At 41.0% G+C, this 12722-nt stretch overlaps 1 long non-coding RNA gene across 1 annotated transcript; it reads left to right on the top strand.

The window, feature by feature from the left end:
• Nucleotides 1-5270: 5270 nt before the first annotated feature.
• Nucleotides 5271-9465, top strand: LOC149712045 (uncharacterized). Its single transcript, XR_016375692.1, has 3 exons — nucleotides 5271-5354; nucleotides 9304-9356; nucleotides 9417-9465. It is a non-coding gene; the product is annotated as an uncharacterized LOC149712045 (long non-coding RNA).
• Nucleotides 9466-12722: the final 3257 nt, after the last annotated feature.

Here is a 12722-nt window from a genome sequence, read left to right as displayed (position 1 = left end):
GACGGCCGGGGCCCTGGTATACTCCTGTGAGGATACGTTCACTGGTCAATGGTTGAAGGAAAACATAGCCTACTCGGTGGTGGGGGATGCGGTGCTCTCAGTAATGAGAGCTAGCGAACTCCCTAAGCCGTTTAAGGTAATGTTCCGCACCAGAGACCAGATCACTAAAGAGCCGGCGGTGCTGTTCCGGCGCCTAAAGGCCCTTAACGATGGCTTTGCTACCGAATACTGGAAATGCATTCGGACATACGTGGACAGGGCAGTGCGATACTGGGTACTGTCCATTGATGGCTCCTCGCTGGACGCCATTAAGAATGCTGGCTTCGTGGGCTTCACTGGAGTGGACAAGGGTTCCTTCAAACTCCTTCAGAACACGGAAGCCACTAAAACCACTGTAGCCGAGTCTGCGGCAGGGGGTGGGACTAGCGAGATGGGGGATCTCGCTGTGGAGCTCTCTGGCGTCGCTCTAGGCACAGAGGGGGAGGGGGGGCTCATTCGGAAGTTTGTTCTTCCATGGATGAGTCCACCCTACTGGAAGAATCGGATGGGACCCTTCGGGGTTCAGCCGATGAGCGTTCTAGTGGTCCTGGTGAGGGGGAGGATCTTGGGACTGGGAGCTTGCCTGTCAGGGGGGGAGGTGCCACTAGCCCTCTCGAGACTGATGAGGTGTAGCTAGGTCCCTTCTGAACCCCTCTCTTAGGGACCATGGGGACGCTACGTGCGATTCAAATCAATCTGCACCATAGTAAGGCGGCCTCTGCGGTACTCTGCAGGAGGTTTGCTATAGAGGGTCTTGATCTGGCCCTCATACAAGAACCGTGGATTTGCCATGGCAAAATCCTCGGTCTTGACGCGGCAGGGTCACTATTCTATGACCACACTGCTGCTAGACCTAGGGCGTGTATTCTGGTTCGGAGGGATCTTTGCTGTATCTCTCTACCGCTGTACACGTCCCAGGACACGGCGGCCGTGAAGCTAGTCCTGGCCACTGGGAATGCCAAGTTGACTATCACGGCCGCCTCTGCTTACTTTGCCCACGACGCGGACTCTCTCCCGACAATTGAGGTGATCAATTTGGTCGATCAATGTGAAAAGAGAGGGGACAAACTAATCATTGGCTGCGACGCCAACGCTCATCACATCACGTGGGGCAGTTCTGACTGCAACAGGAGAGGTGATGATTTACTAGAATATTTAGTTGGTTGTAAACTTCATATTCTTAATCAAAACAATGAACCTACTTTTGTTACTTCTAATAGAAGGGAGGTCATTGACCTCACGCTAGCCACGGAAAACCTCGTGTCTTCCGTGTCTAACTGGCATGTGTCTAATGAGCCGTCTCTGTCGGATCATAGGCACATCTGCTTCACTGTCGCGACTACCTCTGTCCCGGCGGGGACAGAGATACGCAATCCAAAACGGACCAATTGGACCGGCTATAAGGCAGACCTAATCCTACGCTACGGAGATGGTCACACCCCTAAACTCACTTCACCAAACGAACTTGATAGGGCTGCTGGTGACTTACAGCGCTCTATCATTGAGTCGTTTCACCGGAACTGCCCACACAAGACCGTTAACCGCTCGAGGCCTGTCCCTTGGTGGAATGCGGATCTCAGCCGGCTTCGGAAACACACGCGCAGGCTCTTTAACAAAGCCAAGCGCACGGGTGACTGGACTGGATACAGGCAGTCCCTTAATACCTACAACAGGGCCATTAGAGCTGCTAAGAAGGACTCTTGGCGGACCTTCTGTGAGCAAGTCTCCAATGTCCCTGCCACGGCTAAGGTCATGAAGATCCTAGCGCACGACAACACACATCGACTTAATACTATTAAGTTGCAGGAGGGTGTGTACACTAAGTCTGGGGCTGAGACTCTCAAGCATATTCTCGAGGTCCACTTTCCCGACTCCACTTCAATCAATCCAACAAACCCTGACTCTCTATACCCTGTTCTGCACAGGGCGAAGAGGGAGGACTGGCTTGTAGCCAGGCAGGTTGTCACGATTCCCAAGCTTCGTTGGGCTGTCAACTGTTTTGAGCCCTACAAGTCTCCGGGACCCGATGGGGTCTTCCCTCGGCTTTTGCAGGAGGGCTTAGACCACATCGCCTCTCCGTTATGCAAAATCTATAGACTTTGCATTGCTCTCGGTCACATACCTCGTGACTGGAAGCGCTCTAGGGTCATTTTTATTCCCAAGCCCGGGAAGGCTTCCTATCTCGAGGCGAAGGCATTTAGGCCCATTTTCCTGACCTCCTTCTTCCTCAAAATCCTGGAGAAGCTGGTGGACAGGTACATTAGAGACGAGGTACTTTCGGTAACTCCTCTCTCTTCTTCACAATTTGCTTACCAAAAAGGTAAATCAACTGAGACGGCCCTTCACGGCCTCACGAACTGCCTGGACAGGGCATTCGAGTTTCAGGAATTTTCACTGGCCATTTTCCTCGATATCGAGGGGGCCTTTGATAAGGTCTCTAGCTCGGTTATTACTGAAGCTGTCAAGAGCTTTGGCATCAGCGACACTCTTGGCCGCTGGATCAAGTCCATGCTGACCGACCGAGAGGTGACGGCGTCTCTCCTTGGGGACTCTCTAGGGGTGACTACCAGTAGGGGCTGCCCTCAGGGTGGAGTGCTCTCCCCCCTGTTGTGGTGCCTGGTGGTGGATGAGCTCCTGGAGAGGCTCAGGGGTTCTGGGGGCTGTCACTGTTTCGGGTATGCGGACGATGTGGCGCACTTATGGGATCTGCTCTCTCTAACGTGGAGCAATGGTGTCAGGCAGTTAACCTCACTGTTAATCCTAACAAAACTGTCCTTGTTCCATTTACGAGGAAGAACACTAAGGATCTGTTCAATGATATCTCTTTCTTTGGCCAGGTCCTGACAAAGTCCACCGAGGTGAAATACCTGGGGGTGACTTTTGATTGTAGACTCACATGGAAGCCGCATCTTGATCGGTGCATCAAGAAGGCCAAAATGCTTTTCTGGAGGACCAGGAGCTCTGTCGGCCAGACTTGGGGCCTTAACCCCAAGGCTGTACACTGGCTCTATACTGGGATCATCAGACCCATATTATCCTACGGGGCACTTGTCTGGTGGACAAGGGTCCGGCTTAAAACTGTGCAGGCTGCCCTGCGCAAGCTTCAAAGGCTTGCCTGCATCGGTGTTACGGGGGCCATGAGATCAACCCCAACTGCTTCCCTGGAGGTGCTCCTTGACATGCTTCCTCTTCATCTCTTTATTGAGGAGGAGGCTGTCATGGGGGCCTACAGGCTCCACATTAATGGCTGTTGGGTCCCAAGACTCTGGGACTACAGTCATACGAAGCTCTTCCGGGAGTACGCCGCACTCGAGCCGTCGCTTACGATGTGCTCTGACAAAACTGTTACCAGTTTTGACTTCACTAAGCCATTCAGCATCCACTTTCCCAGTCGGGCCGAGTGGACTAACCTGCTGCCTCTTGGCACTGGGGGTGAAACTATTTGGTTCACCGATGGTTCTAAGACTGACTCCGGCTGCCTGGGCACCTTTGCTAGTGTGAAAAATTTACTTATCTCGGGTTTTCGAGCACAATTCCATTCCCCGAAAACATTTTATAACTACATTTATTATCACTTTTAAGAGTTTTCGTGTGGAAAATACATACACGAGTACACGTAACAATGACAAAACCATTTAGGGTAGTCTGCTTTAGCCTCTGCTGCGCCAAATACGAAGAAGGAGGATGTATAGTTGAATACCCCCTTGATAGAAGTACGCCTTGTCGCCTTGTGCTATTCTCATGCCTTGTCTCTCGCTGGCCTCGTCACCAAGGCAAGAGCCCACTCAATTACGCGCTAAGCTGCTCGAGAATTCTGTGTGAATTACTTTTTAAGGTATTCGTCAGCAAATAGTAATTGTTTTTGTGAGCATTCCTCGCCTTGAAAACTTTTCTACCAAATGCTACCAGAAGTCTCTGGGGATACTAAAAATACTACATTTACTATAGGAAGATTCGCAGCGACAAGTTTAAAATCCCATATTCCTTTAAAAACCGTTACAGATATAGATACAGATATACAGACTAAGTAGCAGAGTCGAGCCACAGCGTCGTAGATCACGCGACTCGGTGAACGTAGGCTATTTTGCAAAATAACCAAGTCAGAATTTTCAGGCTACGACCGCGCTTAAGTTAATAATTACAACAAGGAAAATCAAAAAATTACGAATATCATGCACGCCCCTACTGCTTGCGCACCATAGAAACTTCATGGCATAGAACCGTGTAAATAGAATGTTTCTTAGTGATTGTTCCAGTAAATAAAGCCTTAATTATTATTATTATTACCATTGTCCGTCGTACAACTGCTATAGACCCTTTCTACGTAAAAAAAAAGAGATGTCAATCCTCAGTATCGGGACATACAGGGGTTGACCCCTCGCCGTCTCTGCTCCATTTATGATCTTTCCATCGAGCGAGATGGAAGGCAAAGTTTTACCCCCGTGTCTTTCCCTCTAAGATATGTCGAAGTGATCTATTACACAATTCAGTTTAACCAAGTGTAAAAATCATAACGTCCCTATTGAATGTGCTGCCATTGTTGAAATTTGCACTAAAATTAACAAAAGGTTTCACTATGGAGCGTACAGGGCATGAACGGGAGGATATGTTAGCAACTTATTAACGACACAATGTCATACACGTACTCTCTTAAAAGTGATAATAAATGTAGTTATAAAATGTTTTCGGGGAATGGAATTGTGCTCGAAAACCCGAGATAAGTAAATTTTTCAAATTATTGAGAGGGAAAAAATTTACTACCAGTAAAGTAAGTTTATTCAATGGAATAGGGTGATGGAACATTACTTTCTTAAACATGTAAGTTTTATTAAAAAAAAGTTTCAATATCTGCGCATTCAGTCAAGTGATTAACCTTGTTCTTATCGATACTTTTTAGGTCTTGATTAAATCCAAGACGCGTTTTGATTAATCAATGATTTTGAAATTATTTTGAAAATGTTTTGTGCAGTCATTACATTATCTCTTTGACGATTGGCGTTAGGCGATTGCCTTGCCGAAGGCTAGAGAGCTAGCTATATCCATACGCAGTCGTATTTAATCCAATCTCACATTGTCCAGGAACAAACAATCCAGCTGACTTACCAATTATGCACTTAATTCTTTTTTCAAGGATTTGTCAACAAAGACAGTTTTAATAATTTATATACGTGTTAAAAGAATTCAATTGATCCTATTAATTTCTCTAGAGGCCTTTGTCAATCCCTGGATAACACCAACGCTATACGAGAGGTATATTGACTAGTCGCCGGCAAAGGTTTCCATCCTGCAGAAAAACCTTAATATCTTTCACAACCGTAAGTCTTCTAAATTCTGACCCTCTGGTTTTAATAATACAGGTTTATTCAGAGAAGTATGCGTTCCTTATAACAGTAGATTCCTAGCAAAATTTGGAGACGAAAGTTCCTGAGCCGTTTCGGTCCTTAAAGTCTCTTCATACGAAGGTTAAAATCTTGGTTAAATAAGACATTGTGTAATACCATGAATTCATTTACTAACATGAATGTCTTTCTGGCTTACCATACATCGCCTCTTGCTCGGCAGTAGGAGGAGCCTATTTAAAAAAAAAAAAGATGTGGCGAACGAGAAGTAGCGATCAGCTGTTATCTTTAAAGCAGGCGACGCGTTTTAACAGTAGGCATGGGCTTAGCAACGAAACTCGCTAGTTATAGGTTTATCGTGGTTTTAGGTGTTATATTTTGGTATTTTGTTTATTAATTTTGATGTTATCAAAGATTTGTTGTTGTCAAGGCTTGCTCCAAAGTTTGGCCAAGGCTTACGTGTTCGGTTACAGTTCTTGCATTCAAGTCGTCAAATACGGTACAAGCACTCGATATAATGCTTTTTACGAGTTCAAGTTCAGGATTACATTTTGTGCCATTTTAAAATACTATCATGTTATGAGTTAAATGTTAACAACTAAATTACGTGAGTAAAACGACAACCCGATACAGGTAGATTAACCAGTATCCCAAAGAACTGTCTGCTTAATAATAAACGGTAAGACACGCCCGAAAGAAGAAGAATTTCGGGTATGGTTCCTATTGGATATAAAATTTACGTCACACGAGTGGCGCGAAAATTTGGCTCCTCCTATCGCTTTTTGAGAGTGGACTACAGGGGAATGCTTAACATAGACATTCATGTTAGTAAATGAATTCATGGTAATACTGTTGTTACTTTTTAATACCCTCTATGGACGGCACGTTAAAACCAAAGCTTGTTTGAAAAAGGTAGTGACAGGCAATGTTAGATATAAATATCAACCTTATTTTTAAATACCATGGTGAAATACTATAATAATTTTAACGGAGGAGACACATGTATAAAATCAAAAAACTTTTATTGATGTAAAGGATCAATAAATTAATGCGTGAGCTTTCGACCCGCGGGTCTTTATCAAACTAACGAAACATACAATATATATAGTCAAATTAGGTCTAAAAATTTACAAACTAGTTTTTTATCTTCTCCCTTTTAGGATACAAGAGTTTTTTTTATCGAACTCCCCCCATAGTTTTGCTGTATCCTTCCCCTCGTCAAGGTTTAACTCCCCCCCCCGCCGTTAATGTAAACCCCTTCGATAAATTTTCTTTTAAATAGATCGGATTCTTTATATAAAATTTTTGGTTCCTCAAAATTAATAATACAGTTTTTTGAATTAATATCCAAGATATGATTGGCCATGCCATTTTTTAAATCACCTGTCTTTATACAATATTTATGCTCAGAAATTCTTTCTTCAGAGGACGTTTTGTTTCCCCTACGTATTTTTTGTTACAATTACAATTAAACTGATATACTACACAACGCTTATTTTTTATGTTGCTATTACATGACTTTTTTGGCTATTTTTAAATATCTGTTTCAGGTTTTTCCCCATTTTTGACACTACTCTAATATTAAATTTACTTTTTAAAAACCTATTTGCTAACTCACTTTTATTTTTCACATAAGGTAACACTAGAGTTGGTTCTGTTTTTAAGCTTTTTGCCTATAGCAAATAAGCTTTATACGGAGACCCCTGGAAGCAGGCAGGCAGGCAGGCTGGCTGGCTGTTTCGCGTTCGCGTACATTTTCGTAAATTTAAATTACGCGGCAGAGCTCGCCGGAATTTGATTCTCCACCGCACTAGCGACATCTATACTAAATTCGATCATATTTTCGACGAGAAAATGCGGTCTTCCGGAGGTGGCGGGACTCGAACAGTCGAACTGACGACGCCGGTGTGGGATGCGGATACTCAACGTCTGCGCCACTACGATTGCTGTTTAGCTATCGATATTTTTCCTATACTTTTCCACGCCTTTGCTTATTGGTAGCGGGAATCGTTGACGTTACCGGTGTGAATATCCCTAATTTCGGGTTTTGTTAAAGACAATATCACACTGCAAAAAGCGTTAATATGCCTTGGGGCATATCTTGTTTATTATTATTTTGAGGTCTTAAGTCGTGAGAGTTAAAAATTCCAGAAATCAAAGGCTTTGGGTAACCGGAACTAATTAGTTGTTTACCAATAATTTGTTTGTCCCTTTCCGGTGTGTCAGAAATATATTCAATTCTATGTTTTAAACTTTTAACAACCCCAATTTTTATTTTATTACTATGATAAGACTGAAAATTTAAAAATCTATGACAATGGGTAGGTTTCTGGTATAACCCACACTTAAGATATTCGTCCGAAGCTAAGCGTTTTACTAAAACATCTAAAAATGGAAGTTCCCCAACTTTTTCTTCCTCTAATGTAAATTTAATCGAATTATCCAGTGAATTTACAAAATCGAGTAGTTTAGTTATTCCCCCTCTAGTATTTTGGAAAATTAAAAAAATATCGTCTACATATCTTAACCATAGTTTGATATTTCGACTGTTTCTATTAGAAGATAGGATCTTGGATTCTAAATATTCCATGTATAAATTAGCTAAAAATGGAGATAATGGGTTACCCATAGTCAGTCCCCTAGTTTGGGAGTAGAATTCCCCTTCAAAAGTGAAAAAGGTGCTATCGCAGCAAACTTTTGCCAGGTCTAAAATAAAATCAAGACATAAGTCTGTTCATTTCTTCCATTCAGAATCTGAATTAAGTCTCATACTTAAAACCTCAATTACGCCATCAATAGGGACATTTGTAAATAAGCTAACTACATCTAAACTAAACATTCGATCAGACTGTCCTAATTTTACCTTTCTAATTTTATTTACAAAATCATATGAATTGACCACGTGGTGGGAGGTATTACCTACGATAGGGGACAAGATATGGACCAGATATCGTGCAAAGCCAATACGTAGGGCTATCCCGGGAAGATACAATTGGGCGCAAGGGGCAGTTGACATTGTGTATTTTTGGTAAACCATAAATGAACGGGGTTTTTAAGTTGTTTGAGATCAGTCTAAAATATTGCTTTCTATCAAGTTCTTTCTTAGAAATACAATCTCTAATCTTTTCCCTGACGATTTTATCTACCTTAACTGAATAACTCTGCTGCAAATAATTTAACCACTGGTGAAAAATTTTCTCTAAAAACGTTAATGATAGATAATTCTATAAAAATTTTAAGTGCGGACAAAGGTGGTAGAGTAGTGGTGTTAAATGCTAGTGACTACAATGAAAAAATGTTTCACTTGTTAAATAACTCTGGGGACTATGTTAAACTAAATAGAGACGACGGAGGGAGTTAAACCTTGACGAGGGGAAGGATACAGCAAACTATGGGGGGAGTTCGATAAAAAACTCTTGTATCCTAAAAAGGAGAAGATAAAAAACTAGTTGGTAAATTTTTAGACCTAATTTGACTATATATATATTGTATTATATTTAGCCTGTTTCGTTAGTTTGATAAAGACCCGCGGGTCGAAAGCTCACGCATTAATTTATTGATCCTTTACATCAATAAAAGTTTTTGATTTTATCCATGTGTCCCCTCCGTTAAAATTATTATAATGTTAGATATCGTGAGATTCTTCGGGAAACCTGAATTCCGTTAAACCAAAATCAGTTTACAATCCGTTTTCTTTTTAAAAGTAACAACAGTATTCAACAAGCCAATTGTTATTAAACCAAGATTTTACGCTTCGTCTGAAACTGTTCGAATTAGACCAAAACGGCTCGAGAAATTTTGACTCCAAATTTTTCAAGGAATCTACTGTTATAAGGAACGCATACATTTCTGAATCACACTGCCTAAACCATTTTTACACCGGAGAAGTGAGTATAAAATTACTTGTTTCCAATTTTCGCTAAAGGTTAAAGGATGTTTTCACAACCCGAATTACCAATACGATTCTGCGCCACGAATGTATGACCATATAAGGTTTTGGAGTTTAACAACTGTTTAATTACACCTCTAATTTTATAGATGCCATTATATATTCACATCAATGAGATAAAGCCTCTGAGCATTGATGGGCATTATAGTTTAGAATAGAATAGAATAGAAAAATTTAATAAAGTTACGAAGGTGTTTTGACTGAAACTGACACGGATTTCGGAACCGTTTTAGGACAAAATAACGGCACAGGAATGTTAGGATTTCTACTTAGAAACGTAAGTTTGTTTTGTCGTTATTCACAGGATCCGTTTCATTATGTTATACTATTCAATCATAATGAGCAAGGCAAATATTTTAAATATAGGAGAGTGACATTGCGCTAAGCGCAGTTGAGCCAACATTGGATAAATTTCAATTTCTCGACTTTACTAACGTGTTTTTCGATTTGGAATGGTCCATACTCAGTTCCGCAAAGACTGTTTATTTCGAGTCTTCTGATTTTGCTTTCACCAATATATTCTCGAAAACCGTAAAATATTTATATTAAAGAAATTCAGAAATGGTCCACAAAGGTTTTTGAAGAAACGTGTGGCTCTAAAGACAGTTTCTGAATCTCTATAAAGACAGTTTCTGAACCTCTCTAAAGACAGTTCTGAACTTCTCTAAAGACAGTTTCTGAACCTCTCAAGTCAAGAATATATTTTTTTTGAATAGGTGTGGATATTTTATTTTACAAGTCTGGTGATTTTTGCCATCTTTTGGAAATACGCTAGAAACCTTTCGCTGTACATTTCACCGAAAATCAGTCGAGGATTTGTTGATAAATTTCGAATCAATATTTTATTCGATACTTACGGAATCGCCATGAACCAAGGTGACATTTAATCATCCTTTAATATTCTCGGTATGGTCTAACCGTTAGGACTTTTAATATCGTCGTGGTCAGTGAGAGACAAAGTAATAGAAACCTTTACGCTAGAGGTGTGCGGGTAGTGATTTTTCAATTTCGAATCGGGTTCGGGTAATCAAAAATATGGTTCTCGGGTATCGGGGCGGGTACCCGAATTTTTGTCGGGTATTCGTTTAATTAGGCTTAGCCGAAAAATGGTTGTCGGGTAACAGTCGGGTATTAAAAGTTAGGACGAATAGTTATCGGCGTGGGTAGCCAAAATTTTCGGATAATTAGAGTTAAAGACATTCCCTTATGTACACTATTTTTACAGAAAAATCTCAATTCTAGGTTCTTCAATGATTGGTCTCTCCAGGAGTTCATAATAACCCCCCTTCGGGGGGGAAGTACGAAACTTGCCATAGAGCTAATGGTAAAAATCGCGAACAACAAGATTTCGTCGTTGCGCATATAAAGGACTAGCCTGTTGATGGACATACAACTTTACAGTAGATTGCAGTAGTATCTATGCTCCTTGGTTTCCGTTCCAAAACTTCCGTTGGCTGGGATCTCCGTCGTTAAGAAAAATGGCGAGTATGTGGACGTAGAAACACGTTGCAATTCTTATATTAAAGATACTGCGAATAAATTTGTCCAAACCGTTTTAATCTAACCATGGAATTCTCACACATATCACAAGAAAACATTAATGACTATCGTTTAAATGTTTTGTAGAAAACTAGAAACCATCGCAAAGCCAACTTCTTAGCCAAGGCTTAATGTACACCGCGGCTGAGCGCGCCGACAGACGCGACTCGCGAGCCATTTTCACAAGATAAAAATAGTGCTAACCCGGAATATGGGAAATTAATGCGCGTGGGCGCTAAACATTGGGGTAACTATTTCTTTGGGAGTTAAGCGGTGTATAAATCCGCTGAGCTTTACGGCGAAACTTTGTTGTTACGGGCTTTTTAACCAGTTTCGTACTTCCCCCCCAGGAATTATGAACTCCTGGTCTCTCTTAATTTTTTTTTGGGTGCTTTCTCTAACATTTGGTTCCGCTTTCTCCTTAACCCTTAGTCTTATTTCAACACAGAATATTGGCAATGGGATGATATAGGTGTGTCGCGCTGCGTAGTGATTCTAGTCTGTCTCAGAAAATCTACCAGCAGCTACCACAGAACGTTTACTTTATGTGAACTAAATTTCACCTTGAAACAGTGTTTCATGGAATTTCGTCATTCTTAAAAATTCCAATTCTTTCTAAACTGGACAGAGGTGGTCCCCTTTCACCTCTGAGTCCTATTTTTCTACCCGCGAATAACTAGTGGTCGGCGTTGGACAAGATAATCCACAGAATTTTGGTTAATCAGTTATCCATGGATAATAATCAGATAATTATTCGTGATTACAATGCATAAAGCATAGACTTCCCGTGGATAATTTCAAATTATGGATAAAGATAAAACAAACAGATATTATCCTATCCAAATGCCGACCACTACGAATAACCCGACAACCTGTTTCAGCGTGACACGGGTAATGGGAGGGGGGAGTATTTTTTACTACCCAACCCGATACCCGAACGGGTAATCTTCGGGTATCGGGTACCCGCACACCCCTACTTTACGCCATCTTCATTTAAAAGATTCCCCTCAAAATCGAAAATGCATGGACGTTGTAGATTGGGACAGAGTTGGAGATCACAATTGGCAATGATTTGACCTTATAGGATGTAATTGTTTTCTCTGCTGTCATCCCTCTACACATAGAGACGTGAGTCGGTAATTTACCAAATACTACCCTAAATTACCAGTTATTTACCAAAACCTTATTACCCGTAATTTATACCACCTTAAAATTAGCAGTAGTTTACCAAATATTACCTTAAATTACCAGTAGTTTACCAAAAACCACCTGAAGTTACCACTAATTTACCAAAAACCAGCTTAAATTACCAGTAATTTACCAAATACTACCTTAATTTACAAGTAATTGACCAAATACTACCATACATTACCAGTTGATATCGTACCGTATTTTAAAACGGTAATAAACTAATAATCCTCAATTTTCCATTCGTTCACGCTGTGTAAATCAGTTAAGATGGCATAAAGTGCTCATAATTCAACATTGTGAAATTGACTATTTACAAGTTAGTTACCATAAATTTTCAACAAAACGGTAATTTACAGGTAAACTACCCTTTTTCAGTAATTTCAAATCTCTATTAACACATCTCTGATTCGATCGATTTCGGTAACCAAAATCGCTTACCCTTGTAGACAGGGCTCTACATAAGGCACTAGTCAAGGCATTTGACTACTAAAAAAATGCCTTGACTACTAAAATAAATCGAAATCTGGGGATTCACTAGTCAACTTGACTAGTAAAAAAATGTCCCAAATATTCGTAAACCATGCGTCTCACTAGTCAGTGGCTACTAAAAAAAAATTGGGATAGGGGGGCTCACTAGTCAGTGACTACTAAAAAAAATTGGGATA

This window comes from Phalangium opilio, unplaced genomic scaffold (assembly GCF_054372755.1).
Source record: "Phalangium opilio isolate 3A_F unplaced genomic scaffold, DU_Popi_V2 ptg000011l_1, whole genome shotgun sequence".
NCBI lineage: Eukaryota > Metazoa > Arthropoda > Arachnida > Opiliones > Phalangiidae > Phalangium > Phalangium opilio.
Note: the sequence above shows the minus strand (reverse complement) of the source record. Positions and strands in the feature narration are given on the sequence as shown.